Source organism: Dermacentor albipictus, chromosome 7, assembly GCF_038994185.2.
Source record: "Dermacentor albipictus isolate Rhodes 1998 colony chromosome 7, USDA_Dalb.pri_finalv2, whole genome shotgun sequence".
In the NCBI taxonomy this organism is placed as follows: domain Eukaryota; kingdom Metazoa; phylum Arthropoda; class Arachnida; order Ixodida; family Ixodidae; genus Dermacentor; species Dermacentor albipictus.
In genome coordinates this window covers 40,924,182-40,948,194 of record NC_091827.1, presented here as the reverse complement: position 1 = coordinate 40,948,194, position 24,013 = coordinate 40,924,182, and the positions used below count along the sequence as shown (strand labels likewise).

Here is a 24,013-nt window from a genome sequence, read left to right as displayed (position 1 = left end):
GGAGTAAACTAAGGCGGTGTCGTCAGCGTACATCAAAACTTTTGACAGGTTAAGTGCGTCTAGTAAACCATTTATGTATAATGAAAATAAATAGGGCCTAAAACCGAGCCTTGTGTTACACCAAGTACGATATTATACGACATATCACATGATATCATGCGATATACACACGCCATACGACAGTCTATATGCCTTGTACCGCACATGTGCCTGTAACTGATCCGGGTACATCAATGTTTTTCACGATTTGTTTCACCATTACTCTGTCTCTTGCTTATGTCGACTGTCTATAGATTGATGATTCCGTCCAGTTTAAATCAAAGTGTTTTTGGACAGTGTAGGTTAACTACGGTTCTTTCTGGGTGAATGGCTTTACAGTCCATTACGGTATGCTGAATGATCTTCGGATTTTAGCATACACATGCATCATCTATGCCTCAATATTTACAGCAGTGTGCTTTTGTCCTTAGGCAAACCGGCTCGAGCATAATATTGGAAGGCACAGCCTTTTTGGAAAACCATGGTAATGTTTAAGCGTAGGATTCTGGTTTTCGTGTGACCAGTGCGTCCCAGTTTTGGCACCCACCTGATCTGGAAAGGGGAGTGGTTGTAGGGGATGCATTGGTACTGTTGGCAAGGGAGAAAAAAAAAGATAGTAAACACTCGCTACAATCTAACGTCCGATCCCGCGCATTCGGACGACATGGTATGCTCATGAACGAGTGCAAAACAAACGTGTTTCCACGAAGCTACTTTGTTTCGCGCGAACATTGTCAACAAATTCACGCTTGCGGAAGCAAGAAACACTTCACAACGGCATGGCCTGCTCTTACAGCCTTCTATATGGTGAGTAGGGTTAGCTCGCTGGACTGCCGCAGCGATTGCTTGCGGCGCTCGCAATCGAGCTTGTGCCCGACAGTCTATTTTCGACAACATATTTTCATTTGTTCAATTACGTGATGTGCACGCAAATAAAAATATTTTCTTTGATCGGAGCAGCAAGCGTGTTGGGCAAGCGAAACACTCCGCCTAAACTGTCGGTCCAGTGATACCTTCCTGCGAAATGCCTTGGCATGACTGTTCCTGATTTCCCCTGTAGTTTATTACTAGGCGCTGCTTTGCACATCGATGCAATTTCGACATTACATTACTAGGCAGATTGGTATTTCATATCAAAATCGAAATCTGTACAAGTTTTCTGAAAGTATGGCAATTTTATGACAGTGTAGATGCCATCATCGTCATACTGTCGTCAATATACGTTCGTTATCATTTCAGAATCGTGATACTATTGTCTTCAAGGCACTATTGGCTTGACCAATTTATACTTACTAAGCCCGCGATATATGTAATATATCAAATTCGTCACGGAAAATGTTGCCTACACAATGTATGAATTTAATTTTTCTCAACAGGACATTGCCTTACGCGCATCTGTGAATGCTTATTAAAACCGGTAACACCCGAAGTCTGAAAGACGCACTGCGTGCAATATTGATTTCCAAGATTCCTTTGTTACTACTACTGTACTAGCTGTTTACAACCTTCAATAATGCTCACTTATAGTAATTGCTACCTTTACTAATCACTTATTACGTTTCACAGAAAACTAATATGCAATACCACCATCACCTGTAGGCTATCGTGCTACGCAGTGCCTGTCCTAGTGCGACTATTAGATAACGTAGAGTTTCGAGCAGTGTGGTGGATAAATACATATGGGATGTGTTGTGGCGCACGCGTGTGCAGCTTGTGCGTTTTACAAACTTAGTTCCATAGCATATGTCAGATGGCGGTCTATTTCCTCCAGCTTCATGTCTCGCCTTTCACATTTAACCACTGCATTCAATGAAGTTATTTTATTTGAGCGGTGCTTCATAGACAAACTGAGCCGCTACCAGTGTTACAGCGCTCTCCAGATGAAGTATTCATCCCGCTTGCAACTGGAGCTGAATTCTCCACTGCCACTGTGATGGACCGGACCTTGACTGAACCCAGAGGACTGCATATTCGTTTTAATTTTAATGAACTGTCCTGTAGTCCTGTAGAAATGAAAACTACCACGGGGGATATAGCTGCTAAACAGAGTATTGCTTCCTATAGCGTTTCAATCAAAATACTGGAGGCGGACAAAATTATTATTTTTTTCTTAATGTATTCTTACATATTTAACAGGGAGAGGCGGGTTATTTGGTGGTCGTTATTGGGATGCATCATGTAACCGCGCAAACGACGACGGGCGAGGAAAGAAACACACAGGACAGGCGCGCAACTCCTACGCAGTGTGTATCAGCACATGCAGCGTTGGCGCGCATGTAGATTACTGCACATGAGCAGGTCTGCTTTGATGTGCGGCCGCGCTGTCTTCCCGTGCTCGCAGCAACGCGCGGCCGCACACGGCGTGTTTAGCCTAACTGTACGATTTCGCGTTCAAGTCGCGCACATACTTCACTGTTTCTTCCTCAAAAACCCAGATGCCGATGGCGTTCTCCAATGTTGTTAATGTCACCGGCGTCAATTGTTTGAGAAGATACGGGAAAGTAAACACTCCCTCCTGAAAAACACACATAACGTGACCATAGCGCAACGGGACGAACGACAGCTGCATGACTCGGGCCTAACCTAATCGACAGATGACCAAAACCAGCCGACTTTCAAGCACTTAACTGCTGTAATGGCATCAACATATATTACTCCAAATTTATGCGAGAAATATGCACCTGGCTTATGCGTCTTGAAAGTACATAAATTAAAACATGCTATTCCTGGTAATTGCCACGCCATGATTCTGCTACATAATGAAGCAAAACACTTATTGTGGTGTATGAATCAAATGAAACACCTGATTTACAGATATATAAAGAGTAACAGTCTGATTAGTTCTTAATGTGAGACCTTTTGTTCTTTGTACTTCAAGGTTTCTACTATACCCCAAATCCAACGTCACAATGTGTATTTTACGTGGAACCTCATATTCAGAAACGATGGCAGTTTCTGTCCTTGGATACGTTTACCCTATCCGTCTTTCGCAATGTTCTGAAAGTACTACTGTTCCAATAATACCTTCCATTTTCTGCACATCAGACCGCTAGAAAACCCCAAATACATATGCAGAAAAGATCATAAAATGAGCACTCTCTGTATCATTCATCACTCGCAATGTGACATTCTTCGTCGTGTGTGAAGCTGTCAAGCTAGCTTACAGCTGCAAAAGGAATACCCACCTGTTGTATTATTCTTGTTTGTTACGGTTGTAGAAGCACTGCTTTTGTTTTTCAAGTGTGTGTCTCAGGGCTCTTGCTTGAAAAACAAATGCACTTGGCAGTAAGAACTTATCGCTCCTTTTGAGAAGGCATACTTCAGACCATAGGAAGGCAATGAAGATTCCCCTATCTTCTTTTCTTACCTACTATGTTGTTTGCTTCCTACCAACGGATGGTAAGCTGGGACAATCAGAATTAAGCTCAATGAAATTTTATTTGCCATTTTTATCAGTACATTAACTTGAAGTGACCCTGGAATTTTATGAGAATTGAGTTTCCGGTATGCATGGGAAATGTTTCAACCTTAGTAGTTTATAATATTGTGCGACTGCGACGCGTACGAATGATTGAGCTTGGCTGCGGCGCTGAATATGCTTTGTGAGGCTCTGGCCACCTTATCCGGAAAATTTAGTCTATGCATTTCTTTGAGGTAGGGTTCAAAGACGCTGACGCATTTGTAAGGAACGTCAGCTTGAGAAAAGTTGATGTTCCAAGCCTTGTTGATATGGGTGAGCGAGATGTGTATAGCGCTTCAAAATAAAAACAGTGACGAAGAGTGTGCACAAAACGGGTTGCGTCATCACCACCTAGATAGCACAACGCCTGTTTACTCCGATACATGACGTCACTCTACCTGGCCCGAAACTTTCATTCACAAGGCTGGCATGATGACAGCGGTGACGTCAGAATCACTATGACATACTCGGGAGCAACCTCGTTAGGTTCTATGGCACTCGGGCCTAGTAAAATGACGTCATGGATCAGAGTGAAAAGGCCTTGTCCAATCTAAGTGGTGTTGGTTGTGTTCAACATCTTCATTCCAATCTTTTCAAGCAATTTGCCATTTCCTTGCAATCATTTGCTCTCAGTGCCATTAGAATGGTACACAACGCATCGCGTCGGAAGGCAGACATACATACACGCGTATGACCTTCTTCGTCAACGGGCTCATTGTTTGATGTTTATGAATGTGTTCTTTTCCTTTCTTGAAGAGGGTGACAGTGCCTGACACTGAGTGTAGAGCAGGCGCTTTCTTTGTTGCGCCTCTCATGCCAGTGGCAACCAGCCACCGCCAAGAACAACAGGGTGAAAGGGAAGGAATGAATGAGAAGGAATGTCAAAAGCAAACCACGCAGTCCCACACAATACTGGATTTACAAAAATAAAATGCAGCTAGCACGCTCACTGGGAATGAGTTTAAGCAGAAGATTATTCGACGCTCGCAAAGGACGCTGTTCTCGTTCAACAACAATATGCAACTATTAAGCACGTAACCATGTTACACGCATTTTCATGGAAAAACGCCTAACTCACCAAGCATATATGACACCAAAATTTGCGGAACCCACGCATGAAGAGGAAGTAATGACGGCGACAACATGAAGAAATTGAAACGACAACCATGCCACAGAAGCGATTGCATGTCGATGACGATTTCGCAACAATGTCATTACCGCGGAATGACGATGACGGCCAACCGACACCAGAATCACTATGACGACTGAAGACACGACGGCAACTGTATGATAACGATGCAATGAAGACGATGAAACCATGACGACCGTACGACGAAAATGGCTTCATGAAAATGGCATGACGACCACTTATGACGACGATACGTTGACGAAGGTTGCAAGACAACAATCGAATGAAGGGTTTCGAATGATGAGTAGGAACAAAGGAAACCATCATCAAGACGATGATGTAACAAGGAATGACTATGAGAATTTGACAACAACGCTACATTGTCGTTGGCGGGAAGATTTCTTCATGACCACGACAGCATAAGAACACATCAGGACACATCATAAATTTCGAGCCGGTTTGAAGTATCTCTGACGACCGGAAAATGCTGGAATAAAGCATTTGCATATATATAAACACAAGTATATTGGACGAGGTAAAGATCGACCCACCCGTACCACACATCAGCAGTCATGCCAAACCCAGGAGAGAAGACAAAATACGCTTCGCTTCTACGAAGCGGCACCAGAGAGCCAACACAAATTGAAGAAAAATAATTTTCAGGCTAAGTACTTGATTCACTATTACGTAATAAGTAAACTTCAGTGATTCATTCATCTTTAGGCAAAATCACTTCGACAGGAGCATTCTCCCCCAGTAAAGAACACTAAATTATTTTTTTTCTTGCCCGCTTAAACCTGATATAATTGCGTTCAACTGCCTGCAGATTGGTTGGATAGGTGGTAGAGGCAGCACGCATAAATATGTATTTACGTAAAGTGGGCATTTGTAAAAAATATTTAAAAATTTTTTGCGGCCCCAATTTTACTGCCATAGTACAGCAACAATACTCTGGTTTGATGAATAGAAGTTGTGACATTTTCTTACAGGTTGGATTGAGCAACATTTTTACGAAGCACACAGAAGAGAAACATGCACCACAGAGCACCTTGTTGTTGTGTTTCTCTTCTATGCATCTTGTCAAAGTGTTGCGCAATCCAACCACTAATATGATATACCAACGCGCCCAGTATTCCACGATGACTTCTTATTTGTGATGTAGGCAACTTCTTTTCAATATGCTTCAATAATGCATGTTGGGGAATTTCAATTACACACGTGAGCAGAAAAAAGAACTCACACAATTCTCAGGTCTTACTAGGCTCGACTGTTTACAGTTAAAATGTGCACCTTTACGGAAGATTTCCTTTGGAGCTATCTGCCCAAAGGGTTAGCCGGGTCGTATGCAGACAGGTATTCTTTTTCTTCAGGCCGTGAAAAGTCGCGTAGACGACAACGAGAAGAGAGAGAGAATAAACATTTTTATTGGGTGAACGCAGCTTTGGAGAGGCGTCCTCATTCCAGAACGCTTGGAGCTCGGGCCGCGTCCTGGGCCCTCAAAATCAGCTTTTGCTGATCCTCGAGGTCAGAGGAGGCCAAAGCTCTCTCCCAAAGCTCTTTGGTGCGGTAAGGGTTCGGAGGATTTAATGGTGCTGCTCTGCAATCCCCTACTATGTGCCTGAGGGACCCGGGCTCTGCGCAGAAGCGACATTGTGGAGAGAATTGTGTGGGGCCTATGACGTAATCTCTGGTTGGGCTTGTGTGGAGTGACTTGTGTGGGGGTGCATATGTTCTGCGGGTTAGCTTGTAGTGTTGTGTGATGTCTTGGTACGAGTCTAAATGGTGCATGCGCTCGGGTTGAGATTCCTTGGCATCGACTCATCACCATCATCATCACCCTGGTTACGCCCACTTCAGCGTGAAGGCCTCTCCCATACTTCTCCAACTACCCCGGTCATGTACTAATTGTGGCCATGTCGTCCCTGTAAACTTCTTAATCTCATCCGCCCACCTAACCGTCTGCCGCCCCCTGCTACCCTTCCCGTTCCTAGTAATCCAGTCCGTAACCCTTAATGACCATCGGTTATCTTCCCTCCTCATTACATGTCCTGCCCATGCCCATTTGTTTTTTTATGATTTCAGCTAAGATGCCGTTAACTCGAGTTTGTTCCCTCACCCAATCTGCTCTTTCCTTATCCCGTAACTTTACACATATCATTCTTCTTTCCATAGGTCGTTGCGTCGTCCTCAACTTAAGTAGAACTCTTTTCGTAAACCTCCAGATTTCTGCCCCGTACGTGAGTACTCGGTGCGTCGACTCGGTGGGTCAAATCCCGGGCTACGTGGTTGGCGAACTCGTTGCCAGGGGGAGAGAGAGAGAGAAAGGCAAAGGAAAGACAGGGAGGTTTACCAGAGATTATCTCCGGTTGGCTACACTTACTGGGGGAGGGGAAAGGGGAAGCGATAGGTGAGAGGGAGAAGGATTTAAAAAAAACAAAAAAGAAACTACACACACACGCACGTACACACAAACTGTTTCTGTGGGCACTGTCACGCAGCCCGCAAAGGCGTTCCTACTGTGATGCAGTGCACCATACAATCCTGAGTCACACAGTGAAGTCACAATCTGTCAGAAAGTCCAGTGTCTTTTAAATACCGCAGCAGCGCCTTCATAGCCGATCGCGCCGATGTTCGCGTAGGCCAGTGTCCAAGGATCTTGTTTTCTGACAGTGGGCGCTTGTCCAGTTTGTCTAGGGTGGCTGAGAGGACTGCTCTTTGCGGGTTGAAACGAGAGCACTCACAAAGAAGGTGCGCGATTGTTTCATTGCACCCACAGAAGTCACAATGTGGGTTGTCGAACATTCCGATAAGAAACGAGTACGCATTTGAAAATGGTACTCCAAGCCATAGACGAACTAGAAGAGTACAGTCGCGTCGTGGAAGCTCGGGCGGAATACGGAGTTGTAAAGTAGGGTCCAGGGTATGAAGTCGTGCACTTGTGAAATCGGATGAATTCCACTGAGCTAATGTCAGGGCGTTTGCCAGTACGGCAAGTTTTTTCGCTGCGTCGGCTCTCGAAAGAGGAATGGCAACGCACCTGACGCCGTCATGGTCAGATCGGGCAGCTGCGTCTGCTCGATCATTGCCGTGTATGCCACAGTGACTAGGCAACCACTGATATATGATATCGTGTCCTTCGTCAACTATGCGATGGTGTACTTCTCTGATCTCTGCGACGAGCTGTTCATGTGATCCATGGCGCAGTGCTGAGAGTACACTCTGTAGGGCTGCCTTGGAATCACAGAAGACTGACCATGCATGCGGTGGTTCCTCCTGAATGAAATGGAGAGCCGCATGCAAGGCTACAAGTTCAGCAGCTGTCGTTGATGATACATGCGACGTTTTTAGCTGTATTTCGATGGATCTTGTTGGTATCACCACAGCAGCAGCTGAACTTGCAGATGTGACTGAGCCATCGATGTAAACGTGTACGCGGCCGCTGTGCACCTCATGTATAAGTTGTAATGTGGCCTGCTTCAGGGCAAACGACGGCATGTTATCCTTTTTAGTGATTCCTGGGATGGTGAGGCATACTTCAGGTCTGTGCAGGCACCATAAAGGTGTGGACGGTCTTGCTGCAGGCATGTAGTTCATTGGCAATGAGGTGCGATTGGCAAAAATCATACGACTGATAGCTGCGTGTGGCCTTTCTGCGGGAAGAGCGTTGCCAGGAATGCCGTAATGAGCTGGCGCCCAGATGATCATGAGTGGTCTCGTTGGCGGCTTTTGATTGATGATCTGGAGCGTAGTCGTATGAATTCTGCGGCTATCAAAGTTGCGGCAGGCCTGTTGGGAGTCGTTCACTATGATTTCAATCTTTGTGTGGGAGAGCGCAAGGGCTATGGCCACTTCTTCGGCATGCAGGGGATTCTTTCGTGTGAGCGAAATGCTGCTCCGATGTTCTTTGTTGACGACTACGGTGGCTGTTATGGCTGCGCGTCTGGGGTAAGAAATCCACGTCCGTGTAGGCTGTAGAGGGTAACGTGCCGTATCACTTGTGTATGTCATGGTCCGGGCCTCCCTTCGCTCTGCGCGATGCACTGGATGCTTGTTGCAAGGTAGAGGACATACGGTGATGTTGCATCGAATCGCATGGGGTAAGCTCACACTCTGAGGCGGCGGATGAGTGGGAGGAGCAGAGAGCCCCAGGGGTAAGAGGATGGACCTCCCCTCTTCTGCGACCGCCAGCCTCGTTGGCTGACTGGATAAATTTGCCTCGATCAGTTCCTCGGCCGTGTTGTGCACACCTAGTCGTAGTAGGCGTTCTGTGGGCGTACTTTTCAGCAGGCACATCGCCTGCTTATATGCCTTTCTCATCATTGTGTCGATTTTCTCGAGTTCCGCCGCGTGGAGCAGTGCGTATGGAGTAACGTAAGTTATTTGAGACACGACGAAGCCTTGGACAAGCCGAAGCGTGTCCTCCTCACCCATGCCTCTTGTCTTGGTTGTTATTCGCTGGATCATGTGGGTAACTTGGGCTGTTGTATTCTTTAGCTTGCGAATTAATATTGTGTTGGTGCGGTCCGAGTGCAAAACAATTCCCAATATCTTTACGCTCTGAGCCGGAACGATGGTGTGTCCCTCCAGTTGTATGTTGATAGCAGGCGAGTCGGATGCGTGATTCTTTCGCGTAAACGATACCTTTACGGAATGCACAAAGGTACTTACGGACTCACAAGACAAGCCCGTCTTAAAACACGAGACTGCTGTCCCGGTACTAATATAACATAACATAAAGTTTACATGTGCCTAGAGTGAGTATAAGAAAATCAGGGAAAGAAAGCGCTTAGCGTGAAAGGACCTTAAGCCACACTTGAGCTATGTCAGGTAAAGACTAGCGAAATGTCTTTCATAATTACTTTATATGTTAAATAATTTTACTTGAACATGCCTGACTAGTGAATATTTTTTTTGTTTCATTTCCATAATTTGCATATCTATAATTGCGCTAAGTGTCAAAAGAATATTTTTTATACAAGCGCCTCCCTGTTCTGGATATTCTGTTGCGTCTATCGCGCTGCCTATTTCTTCATGCACATGTTTAATTCGCTCATAGATTAATTCTGCGAGAACATCATCTCAAAAACAAGAATGGACACTATGGGGTACCATCGTAGCGGGTGCAGCCGGGGATTTAAGAAGACATATGCAAGACACAGACACGACGATGTGTCTTTCATGTGCCTTCTCGCGTCCTTGTCGGTATGCGCTACGATGGCGTTACAAGAAGCCATACCAGCAAGCTGGCATTGCAGCACTACTTGACTGTGTTTCGCAGGCCTTTTTGGAAACTACGACCGCAGTATTCAGGCACATTTAAACAGACAAACAGCACAGTGACGACATTCAATATCGGCATCAGTCGATTACACATTAATTCTTCAATAACGAATGTTGCCTATGGCAACGTAATAGATACATCTTTTGTTGGCTTTCGGTACTGAGTACGAAGTTCCTCGTTGAATATCGTCGGTCAACACTAACTGGCATGTAGGAAGCGTCATTTGTAGAATTAGTGCAGGAGCTAAGGAGGGACAATAAGTTTGGCGGGTGGGTGTTTTGAAAGTAGGGTTGCCACATGTTGAAGGCGACCGCTACAATAAGAAAAGCACGCGCGGTGAGAGGAAGCAGACGGATGTAACATCCGCAGTAGCAGTGGCACCACACGCGAGAGGTAAAAGAAATTAAATTCACACGCAACGCTCACACATCACGAGAGCTCTTCGTGAAAATTCCAATCGAAACCATGCGTGCATTGCGGTGAAGCCTACTTTCAGTTTCCTGCGTTTTGTATCCCTTCGAGCAATGAAAATCTTTCGCAAAGTATATCGTTTTCTTTTCTTTTTTTGTAGATCATGCATGGTTTCGATTTGTTTTGCGCATCTAGGTTGATCACAAAAGTTTTTTTTAAATGTTTCGTTTAGGTGGCAGTTGTTATTAAAATGACTGGTTGCATATGCGGACTCTAGGGCGCCAAAGAAAACAGTAGGCGTTTCGTTACATCATAAACATTAAGTACTCCAAGTACTAAGAAAATAGAGCAGTCTACGTTCTCAAATGAATCGTCATTTTGCAGTATTTTGGTACATATTGGCCAATTTTATAGACGCAAAATACGAAGGGGCAAATATTACACTTCTTTTTTCATCGTATTACTGTTTGTTATTCAACGCCGTTAGTTTTCAGAGAATGAGATAGACGTCCTAGATTAAGAAATTAAAATGGTATTTCTGTTGCAGGTAACGCAGCCTTATCGTTCAAAGGCTGCTTATCATTGCCAACTGAAGATGGCGATTGCGGAAATCACATCGAAGAGTGGTATTACGATAAAAGAGAAGGAGAGTGTGTGAATTTTATGTATGGAGATTGTCCACAGAACAAAAACATGTTTGCCAGCAAGCAGGAATGTGAAGATGCTTGCAAGGGTAAGTCCAGTTTCCATTAACCATACAGGTATGATGTGCGGAGCGCTATCGCTTACTGCGAAACTTGCTCAGTGTGTTGCGCTAGGGAACTGTACTGTAAGCTTCGCTTGACGCTATGCTACAGTTAGCAGCAGGCAGTACCTGAGGAACTCCTACAAAGTCATAATTAGGCGCAAAAAAACATTCAGTTACGCATACTTTCTTCTGTTTGAGCTTTCACTTGGGGAATTTTGGTGGGCACGTTATCTGGCTTTCATTCTTCATTCCATTAGTTTACTCAGGCAGAGCATAAAGTTTAGCGTCTTAATCATCGTAACAGTATATAATTAAACTGGCATGCTGAGAATAAGAACGTTAAGGGCTCGGAGATGTAGCCCGTGGTGTTTTTACAGCCTGTTACGATTGTTATTCCCGAATAATATAATTTTTCGCCGGCTCCGCATTGTACAGTAGTGTTACGTGGAGAATATATATATATATATATATATATATATATATATATATATATATATATATATATATATATACAACGATCTGTTTACAAGGCAAGACGCACAACGCTGTTGCGATGGTAGGGTTAGCCCGTGCACACCATATAGCCCCACCAGAGTCATCGTTGCCCTCCAAGCACCGAAGACAGGGTCACCGCCTGTGACCATGCCGTCCACCGAAGAAGCACCGTCCCTGTGCACTCAGGGCTCGGGTCGAAAGTGTTACTGTTTAAGGCACGAGAAATATGTACTTTGTCACTCGTGGTTGTTGGATATGCTGACTGTTGGATAGCGCCGTGATCTCATAGGCCACATCAGTGACTTCACGTGTGGCGCGGTAAGAGACAAGATAACGCAACGGAAGTTTTTCGCATAGGCCAACGCGACATGACGGCAGCCAGAACAAGACGAGCGATCTCAGATGGAAGTTCCCCTCCCGCTGTCGGCGGTCCCAACGATATTTTTGGTTAACCTGTGAAGCCAATAAACGATCATGGGAAACCTGGCAGGTGCTGTCAGCATGGGCTCATACCTGATACATGTCCATGATTATGATACGAAAGACAGGTTGAAGTCCCCGTCTGGGTGGTCCTCAGACACGCACATAGCAAGCATATAAGTAAAGGTATGGTTGAGGTATATAGTCAGGTCCTTAGGTCCGAGGACACCCTGACACAAAAGGCAACAAATTATAGGACTCTTTAGACAAACTAGCTCACAAAGTAATTGAAATTCACCTGATTCTTGCATTAGCAATACTTATGCGACACATACGCACTGCTCCACGTGCCCGCTCTTAATGCATTACTCGATTGGCACCTCCTCAACTTGCTATGCTCACCGCATACACTTTACTACATTAATTACTAGAGATAACACTGGCACGGCGATCATTTAGCCATCTTCTAAATTATAGTTATAACATGCATGTGCTTTATATCTCCGTGCTTGTATCTTCAGATTCTCCGGCCATATTGTTTATTACTCTTTATCTACCTTCAGAGTGCTTAGTTTCAAAGCAATCCGTACTTCTATAACTGCAGAAGATCCTATGAACACGCACAATTTCTACTTGTTGCCGCAATTAACACTCTCGAGATGGGCAACCCTAAACGCAGTCAGTCGCCCGCGGGAAATTCATGAGGGTTTTCTACCCTACTAGCCGATGCATGCGCCCCTTGCGTAATGGTTTTCACATAGGGAATTTGTACTAGATGTCCTATGTTTGAATCCTGCCATCGCGCAATTTAAGTACTGTTTATTAAATTTATTTTATTACTAACAGCCTACTTTGTTTAAAAGTATTCATTTTCAAGGACGCGAAGCCGTTATAAACCAGGAGGTAGATGTTAAGGCAAATCGATGTACTTACCATCATTCACGTGCTGGCTAAACCACCCAGTGTGCAGCTGCTGTAGACACTAGTGCCAGAATTAACTTTGTTAATTATTGTACGAATCACAATGTCGAGGATGTGCGGATGCGCTCACGAAAAATAGGCATGACTCAGCGCAAGCTGCGCTTGTGGTGCGTAGGACTGTTCTTGCGGGTACCACGATTTACCGTCGAAAGTATCAAATGGAAGATGACCATAAGAATGCCAAGGGTCTGCAGACACTATGCAATACGTACAGAAGAGGTGAGACAGGAGGTTAAGCAACGGGCCGACGATATACTCGTGTCAGTGGAGCGCGAGTTACAAAGGAAGGTACACATGGCCCACGAACAGCGGCACGCCAAGCGAAGGGTCGCTGGAGAGGTCAGAGAGAACGAGCGACGCCAATTGGAGGACCACGACTTGCGGGATGCCTAGGCGGATTTGCGAAAACACGTTGGCCAAGTCGAATATGTTCTGCGACCGCCTATGGTTCCGATCGCGGGTCGTCAAGGTGACATGGCCCACGCAGTTGACGGTTCTCGATAGCAACCTTTTCCCAAGGAGAACGGCAGTTCTTTCGGGCTAGTGACAGGTGCAGGGGGTACATCCCTTGTATCGGCGTAGATAATCATGCAGGATTGTTTCTGCTAAAGTTGTTTTTTTTTATTTTTGTTCCCATCAAAAAATGACAATAGCATGACAGTGGTGGAATATTCACGATTGAATGAGGACGATTTGAGTAAGATGGAATGACGAAGCAGGACTTATGTCATTGGAACGGCGAAGAAGCTATGGCTGTTTCGAAAACGATGACGCTGGTCGGATGACATCATCACCAGAAAGATAAGAGGACAATGGGGGGGCCACGACTGTGTAACGACAACTGTATGATGACGATGGCGTAACCGCGACGGCGTGACACCAATGGTATGACGAGAACCTAGTGACAAAACTGCAATAACGGCAATGGAACAATTCCGGCGGCATTACGGCGACACTTTGGCAACGGACATACGACAACGACTTTATGGGGAACACGCAGTAAAGACAATGGGAATAGAAGGGCGGCTAATCATGAGTGTATGACTGCAGAATTATAAGACGGCATGAAAAAGTAGCAATGATGTCGGTGGAATGACGAAGGCACGTTATAGTGACAACGACATGAATATAGTTGGGTGGCCTTTCTGAAACGATGAAGATGGTACCACGACATGATGTTGACGAGCACATGCGACAATTAGAAGATGACGGCTGCATTAGGACGAAGGTCGGATGACGACTGCGTGATAAGAGCGAAATGACGAAGCTGAAATGATGACTGCATAATGGCTAGAAGCACATGACTACATAATGACTACACATACCGTGGCCTGACTACACACACCTTGAGGCCCAAGATATGAGACAGGTTCGTTCCGCGGGCCTGCTTAAGAGACTCGACATGCTTAAAGTAGTAAGAATATGCTGACTGCAAACACCATGTTAGAAGCGAGTCAGTGGAAATGAGTAAAAATTACTCAGCTGTGACCTACCACCTACGTGCTGCAAACATCTCCTTTCTAGTTTCCTTTCCTATGTCGGTGGGCCACATTTATTCAACTGTAATGGCCAACGTACTGTATATGCCAAGCTGAGGGGGATGCCTGAAAATGCTAATTGAAGAGCGAAAAATTTATAGCAAAACCGAGGGCTGCAATACTGATATGATAGAGTTAAGCTCCAGAGGTTGATAGTTCAGGAAAGCGATTACGAATTTAAAGTTTGATTGCCAATGAAAAGAAAAAGACACTTCTGTTTGTTTTTCCACACATGTACTCTCCATGACGGGAAACAAATGTCCCCGAATTGTTCGAATTTTCATTGGCTGGACTGCGTTCGGATATTGCAGGATTTCTATGTTCGGGCACGTTGAAATAAATAATGATGCCTTCCAAGACGCTTATGCGAACCTTATGGCCAGATTCCTCAGTCACTGCAGCTCTTTAAGCAGCATTGTATCATTTTCTTTGTCTATCGGCCTGCTTATTACAATATTCGCAGTGTATTCATAACAAGAATTTTATTGGCGCCCTACAAACCGAAGGAAGTATTATTTCCTTCCTCGCCCCGCACTGCTTAGCCCAGGGAAAATTACCCCCTGACAGAAAATCCTTCCAACACAACTAAATAACCTTTTTTATCGGAGACATAAAGATTCTTTACTAGTGCAGACGTCTTACCAACATAGGTCGATTTCCGAACGGCTGCTTAGTATATTAACAATTCCTGGATATCTCCCTAATGCATGGCTCTTGCGTGGGCAGAGTACGCTTTCATGTATAAATCGCATGAAGCGTGAGAGATTTGCATGTGTTGCTATGGTATGAGTAAAATGGGACATGCATATAACAAATGATATTTAATTTCGTGAATACTATTATCCCTGAAAATATGTCGGTAATATTCGCGAGCGATTGTTTGAAGGTTATAAGCAACATTGATGTTTGTGTAGTCAAAGCCACGGAAGAGGCCACGCTATTGTGTATACTTCTGATGGCAAGCGCACTATTTGACACCTGGTATACAGGCGCAGCAAAAGGACATCAGGTGCCAGAGCCTGGTGGGTGGGGTACTACGGGATCCAAAGGACAACCTAAACCGCCGAAACCGCCGAAACCGCCGAAACCTTCGCGTCCGAGCAAGCCAACAACCGGTGGCGGAATGAAGCATCCCGGAAAAGGAGGTGAGTGCGAGCAGATGTAAATGTCATTAGGAAATGTGAGCAATTAGAGCCATACATGCAGTGCCTCAGCGACAGACTGTACTACTAAACTGTTTTGCTTATTCTTCTTCGTATGCTGTATTTAATGAAGGATGGGTGGTAGTCAAGGGTTCTTCAGAGTGATGGCACTTTTGAAAAAAAAAGAGCATGTTTTTTCCAGCACCTCATTGGTGCATTTGCAAGAACCCAAGCAGTTCATGCACAAAGTGGTTGCGTGTGAGTGGTTAATTGTGACGGAGCTGTGCAGGTAGCACCCGTGTACGCTTGTGCCAAGCGAAATATGAAAACCTGTGGTGTCAGTGTTCGTAAACTCTTAGGAGGGATTGGCAGAACACATGTATAGGACATAATATCGTGCCTTTGAGGCTCCGTTCAAGGTGAGGATGATGAATTTCTCAATTTATCATATAAAATATTGCACCACTGTCGAATCCACTGTCGCTGGTGCCTAAAATTTTGTAATGAACAATTTGAATGTAAATTTCGTCTATTCTCTGGAAAAAATGCAATATATAGATATATTCATATCATAAGATAACAATAAACACTGAAACCAAGGACCGCACAGGGCAAATTATCTGCAGTTCCCAATTAAAACCAATAAAATAAAAGATGAGCGTAAATGAAAGTGGATGAAATAAACAACTTGCCGCCGGTGGGATATAATCCCACGTCTTTGCATTACGCATGCGACGCTCTTATCAACTAAGGTACCATGGCACCAATTTCCCATGCACTATCTGGAGTATTCCTGTTCATGTAATAGAACTAACCCTGGAAGTGTTAGCCAGCGCCAACAGCACCCCAAAGTGAATTTTTTGGCGTGAAGGCCACTGGTTTATAAACCCGCACATGCTACCTGAAGGCATGAATTTTTAATGAAATAAAGAAAATGATCATGATGATTACATAGCAAGAGTCTTGAATCCGACAGCTTTGATACCTAATGCCTGATGGCTTATGCCTGCCTAATACTTTCATAGTGATGGTTATGATGATCATGATGATAGCGACCACGATAACTCTTTCACCTATGGCACAAATCTACTGTTGGGGATATGCCAAGAGTTGTATCAGGAACATTTTGTGATTTGCTACTATCTGTCAATTTTGCTTATTTGCTCTTCAGCCTTGGAAGAATCATAAGTAAGCAACGACATAGTAAGCAAGCACATCAATGGCCAATAGGCTGCAGTTCTAGCATAACCGCTTCAGCCACTGGGTCCACTACTGACTGTTTGGTGGGTCGGTAGACATAGAAAATGTCACAGACCTCAAGATGCGCGTATGTTGACACTCTGCTGAGCCAAGATGGCTACATTCTCCATCAGTCTGCGCAGTATTTCCATAAATCGCGAATTTGGTTTAGGCTCTGCCAGGTTTAACGCGAAGTTAGCTTTGCCACGTTCATCCAACAGTGGTGAACGAATAGTTCTTATTTTGAATCTCGCAGTGGCTTGCGGCTATAGATTAACTTGCGCCCTGTGTTACTAGCAGATAACTCGAGAGAAGACAAGGAACCGAGGGGCTCTATTTTGTCAATAATTATCATATAAAGCGAAAAGACAATGAAGCCAAAAAATATATTGGGGAAATTACCTGTAGTTGAAATTGAAATATAGAAAATACTGAAGGGGGGGGGGGAGGAAATGAAATTGGACGGAAAGGTAACTTGTCGCCGGTGGGAGCTCAACTCGCAACCTCCACAAACTTTGCTTTACAGCCATGTGCCTACTCAACTTAAAGATCGTGTTGCGAGACTCCAGCGGGCAAAAAAGCATTTTTGACATCCGCCCACCATGGCTTTGAGTGGCGCTGGCTATCACTCCTAGGGCTAGGTCTAGTAAAACCATAAATACCCAAGGTAAAGGACGAATTGATAGCAGTTTGCTGGTGTCAACGCACGCGTTATGCGGAGGTTGTGTGTTCGGCTCCCACCGGAGACAAGTGATTTTTTCGTCCGCTTTGACTTTCATTTTCTTCATTATATTCTACAGTACAATTTCAACTACGGCTAATCTTTCCCATCCATTCCTTAGCTTCAATATTTGTTGACTTTATCTGGCCATCATTATCAGGCAACTCTGCTGGTTGAAGCCACAGACTGTGGGAATTCTTCCTATTTCACTCTGGACATTTGTATGACCATTTGAGCGTCTCTATTTCCGATTTTATTGTTTAATTTTTTTGCAACAGATTGTTACACTCTGTGTGTATAACTGTTGAATGTTTTCTCTTTATTGACTGTAACTATTGCATGTGTGTCTGATTTCTGTACCACTCGTGTGCTAAGGCTTGTAGAGGTTTTCTGGACATAGTCAAGCTGCTCATGCAGCTTTTTGCCAGAAAACCCTCCAGTTGAACCTGGAAAATAAACTTACTTACTTACTTACTTACTACATCATAAGTGAAGACATTATTAGGCTGTCATTAGGAGAACTCAATAGCCTACGCACAGAACACCGCGCTATTATCTACTTTAACATCACCATTATTATTCTGGTAGCCTATTTTCTCCACAAAAATTAAGGTGTACTTTGAAAGAATATTTTGTCAATCTAAACCGACTCATGAGTCTCTGTACTATCAATCTATTGCATATTAGTGACTAGAATTAAATAAAAATAAGACATTGCGCAAATGGGGCGTCCTACAGCGATTCTTTCGTCTGTGAAATAATTTACTACTATAATAGCAATCGTGCAGACTGAGAACCTGAACCTTCATTTGCCTGCTTGGGCTTTCAAAATTGAGCTCACCTAGTGCGGCTGAACTGGAGAGAAGGCATCGGTTACGAACCCTTAGCGGGAGGGGAGAAAACGCTCGGTAGTGAAATCATGTAAATAATAGGTGAGAATTTGAAACGCACAAATATTGACATAATAAAATGGTTGACATAATATTTCAGACACTAGAATGTTGTTTAAATACCTAGTCTGTGGCATTACCTTGTTTCAAATATGGGCGACTGCCTTCCTCTAGATCGTAGTAATGCATTGTGTAGGATTAGAAGTGAATGGACAAACTTTAGCCTTTACTTAGTTCACATGTCTGAGTAGGTTAAATTGATTTATAAAAAAATCAACAATTTCCTCAACCGTAACTTCGCAGCTGTTTCCCAAAGGCTTATATACTGGGTGTTTCATCGAACCCTTCTGAAATTTTTATAATTTTCCTTCGGCAGAAAGCACAATTCTAGTTCCTGAGCTGTTCTATTCGCATAGGCTGACATTACTTGCAAAAAAACTGAAACACATAATAGACAATTTACCTAAAATTCACTAATCGAGTTTCTAACTAATTACGTTATAGCCCATATTGCAATTTACAAATTCTTCCCGTGGAGATCGCAAGGCTGATCCACTTGGAACGGAATCTAAGGATGACACCACTTTCGAGATAATTTTTTCCCGAACTTTGCGGAGAAATACGTTGGTGTTCCAGCTACTTATGTGCTTCAATGCGCAAAATGACGTTTTGGTAATAAAGTAGCCAGCACAACTAGGAACAGCTATGTTTGTACGCATCCTGGCACCGGGAAACCTCTAATATTTCTAGGTCATATTTCATCGCAGTGTTTGTGTTTGTTTGTGCAGAAGTGTTACTATACTAGGTAAGCGAGGACTTTTGCAATAGGACGCCATAACGAACGGCTGTCTCTGATTGCAGGTAATAAAAAATTGCAAAAGCGAAAATGCTTTTCCAAACCACGAAAAGGAAAGTGCGATAGTGGAGACACCTTGTGGTATTATAACGCACCGTTTTATCAGTGCGACATAATCCGCCAAGGATTCTGTCCGGGGAATGCACCGTTTTTTGAAAGCTGTGAAGAATGCGCTGAAACATGCAACAGTAAGTTTCCTTAATTTTCTGAATCATATCTAATTTTGGACAGTTCAAGTCCGTAAGGAATGTTTGGAAGTATTGATTGTCGCACCAGCTGGTGCATCATATGGTGTCGTTGAACGGAATACCGGTTGTAAAATAACGATGTCGAAAGGGCAAGGCTCAGCGCCTATCCTGTGCCTTCCAGCCCTTATTCCAATCAGCGACGCTACATAAAACAAATGGTCATTCCGGTAATGTCGCCCTGTAATCTGTACAGCAATGCTCTATTTTCAATATGACTCTCGTTCGAAAGGTTACATACAGATTAATTGTTTTTGTGCAAGCAGAGTGATTGATGAAATGTAATTCCACGACACCTGCACGGTATGTTCAGGTCGTAATCGTTTATTTCAGCATTATCTTACGGCACTGCCAAATTATTTTAAACATTGGGTCCTCAAAAAATGTATTGACAAGAAAAAGAGGATTTTCAAATTTCACAGCTTGCGCTCTGCCGTAAATATAGTGGCTTGTTACGGAGATTCTCAGAAGTTGAAGCAAGACTACATTTGTTAAAAACGCTATGTCACCTACGCAAAATTTGTTTGGCCAGGCGGTTTATGATTTTGGCGGACACAATTTCTGCAAAGCAACTACAGGCAACCTGCACATATGTCATCCAATAAGGGCCAATAAAATTCTTCCAGTCCGGTTTCAATTACATTTTTTGCGCGCAGTGAGCTTTTGCACTCTAACTACATTGTCAATTTGCATGAATTGCTGTTTATTCCTTACAACGCGCGAGGCCTTCACGGGAGTAAAACTTGGTGCTGGTCCTCATATGTATATGGTACATTCTGTAACTTCCAAAAATAAAGATGTTCGCACCAAACAGGCTAATAGACAATACGCCACCCGCTTAGCTTAGCGATGGCAAATTATCATTTTAGGGCAAATAATCTGGTGTTAGGGAAACGTTTCTACAAATCTTATTTGTGGTATATGACTTCAGGTTATGGATAAGTGCTTTTGTGTTGCTTTCTAAGTCGCGCGCATGGCCATTATAGTATTCATAGAGAGAAACGTGTGATGTTTTGCAGTGGATGCAGGTATACAAAACGAAAACGTTCAAAAGGTGGTACGATGACTGTTGAAACATCCAACGTACTAGTGTCCTCTTCCGCGACGACATGCGTTTCTTTGTATTAAAGTAGGGCTCTAGGAATTACACATTGATATATTGTTTAGGATTTCCAGACTAACCAAAGGATGTTCCTCATGTCTGGCTCCCCAATGGCGGAGACCCAACTTTTATTTTGTAGATCTCATCTCGTTTGGCAGATCAAAATGCACATTCTTTGTTGTTTTGTTCCCTGTTAAATATTTTCAGATTTCTAATAAAACTCTGCGTAAATGAATTGTTTTCATTAAACTGCTTATGAATGTTTAAAGTGTTTTTATTCATTTAAAGCTACTATCACGTTGTTCGCTACTTTACTTATGGACAAGAGAACGGGGGAAGGCGCTTAGCCAACTTTGTGAGCGGCAAGAAAAGGACCAGGAGGATATTAGCATTGTCATTGTAATGTTTTTTTTCTGGTTTTTGTCTGGAATCGTCTCTGATGGTCTCTCAGTCAGAAAATACATTTGAAAAAGCCATGTTATATTCTTTGAGAGCAAGCAAACACTTCAGCCTACACATAAGTTCAACCAACTGTACAAAGTACTCCAGCAGTTCTTTCCTTGCAACAACAAAAATATGAGCTGTATATGGAATGCCTTGAATTAATCACTTACATCATGATATTTTAAAACCTACTCACAAAAGCCAGCTGTGAGAAGCCTATGGCAGGGATGATAAAAAATAATGTTCCCGCACACTAACACAGCATGGCTCACCACATGCAGAAGTTCTTCAATGAATAGAAGAAATACATCACGCAGCTAACACATAAATACAATTTGGTTGCGTTGGAAAGGTTTTTGTAAGAATGTGGAGGTATTATAGAAAACAGCATGCCCTTTAACTACATATCTGAAAATAAAAATGGGCTTGTATGTTGAAAATGTGCTGGGCTCTTATTCTTTCAGAAAAACGTACTTATCATTTTTGCTGTCACAATTATATGTGTATATTTTGACCTGCAACACTCGTCATTGAATTTCCCTTCATTTTGTTTTATTGTCCTGGAGCGTTTCTCTTCCCAGATATTCATTATAAGATCTTACAAAGGTAATTTTGCATTAGAGGCGTGGATCTTAACACAACGTCAAGCTCCAACTTTGATGTACCCTAGTGCTTTTTTTGCAATATAAGTGAAACTGGTGACGGCAGCACTCTTGATTTCTGCTAACAAAAATAAAAAATCTGACATTTTTTTTGTTTCCCATACGCCCACTGAACTGTAACGGCCAGGTTTGTCGATGTAGGAACCTTCAAGCCACTAAAGGCGAAATTCCCTAGAACAACTTTCCAATTTGACCATGGGTATCTTAAGCACAAACACTCCAGTAAATATTCAATGAAGGGTAGCAGTCATCAGATACAAGTGTCTTAATCATTTCTTGAATAATAGCATCTGTTAAAAGTTTACTAGCAACCATATTTGGCCATGTTATGTAGCTCTCTGAGGAAAACAGCTAGAGTAAAATATACCTTCTTGAGTGCCATAAGAAATGTAATGTGAAGGACAGTTGTTATAGTAGGCTCTGTGGAGATGTTGTCTTTCCTCTTTGTCACCGTTAGGGCAGCATGACGTGGCTGGTCGCCTTCGAATGTAGTTTACGAAGACCTACATTCCATGTTCACGCTGCGAATACGGCGAATACAATAACCACTAACCCCATTCCAAGCTTGTTTGACCGAACCACACACACTACTAGGCGTATGCCCAAGATTTTTTTTTATTATAGCAAATCTCTTCATGTCGTACTTTCTTGAAGACCAGCTAAAATCTTACATAAGAAAGAGACATGGCATGACCGAATGGAGGCCCCTGTTCCAAAGACTAAAACACTGTTCATAAAAAACAGGCAGAGGCATTTAAGACTCTTTACGCGTGGGAATCGGAAAGCACTGTAGTACCTTTGTTGAAATGTCTTTTTTCTTTCGTGCATTCCTTGTACGCGCAAGCTCTCGATTGCTTTATAACTGCAACTCGGTGAGACCGAATCAAAACCAGCGAAGCGACTCAATGCGCTATCTTGCCCGCGCAGAGTTCATAACTCGAAGGGAAACTCGGCGCCGCGCAACTGCCCAACAGTGCTTTTCATTTTATGCACTCATTTTATACACTCACGACATGGCGCAAACTCCTACCCATTGGCAGCGCTGGCACGTGTGAATGGACGTACACAATAGGCACAGCTTTAGTTGAGGATAAACGTCGAGCCGCTGTTTCATCGGGTAAGCGTGCTCGCATCAATATTACGGTAGACTTTCCCACTCTGCCAATTTTATCATTGTTCCTATATTTGTCACGAAAAGTTGAGAATGACACAACAATTGATACAAAGTTATGAGAGATTTGCTGCACTTTTTTAAATTGAAGCCTATCGAGGAATGTGTGTAGGATGAGAAGCCCGTAATAAAAATACTTTAACCAAGTATGTGCAGTTGCTTTAATGGACTTTCTAATAAATACTTGACATTATAATTAAGGCCGCATTTTCGGAGCACCCTATTACGCAAAAATATAATGAGAGGAGCACAAGTATGTATTCGCATACAATGTACCAGTCCTTTACTATTAGCGTCTTTAAGTCTTCCTCCAAGTGGGTTCTGGTAAAATACATGACGTTTTGTTAAGTCCCCTAAATAAAGTTATGAGGTTCGAAATGACAATTGTTCTGGCCTAAATAATGTTGTATTTATTGATTCACAAATATATTTTTTATTTTGCTATTTTCAGAGCGAAGCCTGAGGAGGTGCAACATGGTGTGAATCTCCACATATGAGAGAACAAAAAGAAGCTGCACTTTTGATGCACCGTAAAAACTTCATTTGATTTAGAAGTACACGACAATAAATTAAACAATGACGTGACGCTCACAACTAAGCAATGAATGCGATGTCTCCTTTCCTATGTGAAATTTTTATTACTTATTCGAGAAACTTTCACAGACGGGTTACACTATTCTAGGAAACAATCTAAGAATTATAAAAACAAAGCGCTAAAATAACGAAACAGTGTCACACATAATTATTTATTTACTTCGGTGCTATAGGTAAGTGGAGCCTTTTAAAAGAAGAGTGCTTTTATCACGTCTTTCAGACATGGCATTCATGACACCAAGATTGTCAGTAATTGAAGCAAGCGATGGTATAATATTACTGCAAGTGGTGCTTGTGCGTATGAAAGAATCAGGAATAAGATCGGTACTATAGTGTGGGAACAAGGACTTTACATTGGTCGTCGCTGCTGGAAAGAAAAACAAACATGGGGGAAGAACAGAAGTATTCTTTAGAGTGCATTGAGTAAAATAGTCTTGCCAAAACA

The 24,013-nt window shown here is 43.2% G+C and overlaps 1 long non-coding RNA gene across 1 annotated transcript; it reads left to right on the top strand.

The window, feature by feature from the left end:
* The first annotated feature begins 3,296 nt into the window (after positions 1-3,296).
* Positions 3,297-23,572, top strand: LOC135920971 (uncharacterized). Its single transcript, XR_010570377.1, has 5 exons — positions 3,297-3,438; positions 10,868-11,053; positions 15,492-15,647; positions 19,356-19,538; positions 23,426-23,572. It is a non-coding gene; the product is annotated as an uncharacterized lncRNA (long non-coding RNA).
* The last annotated feature ends 441 nt before the right edge of the window (positions 23,573-24,013 follow it).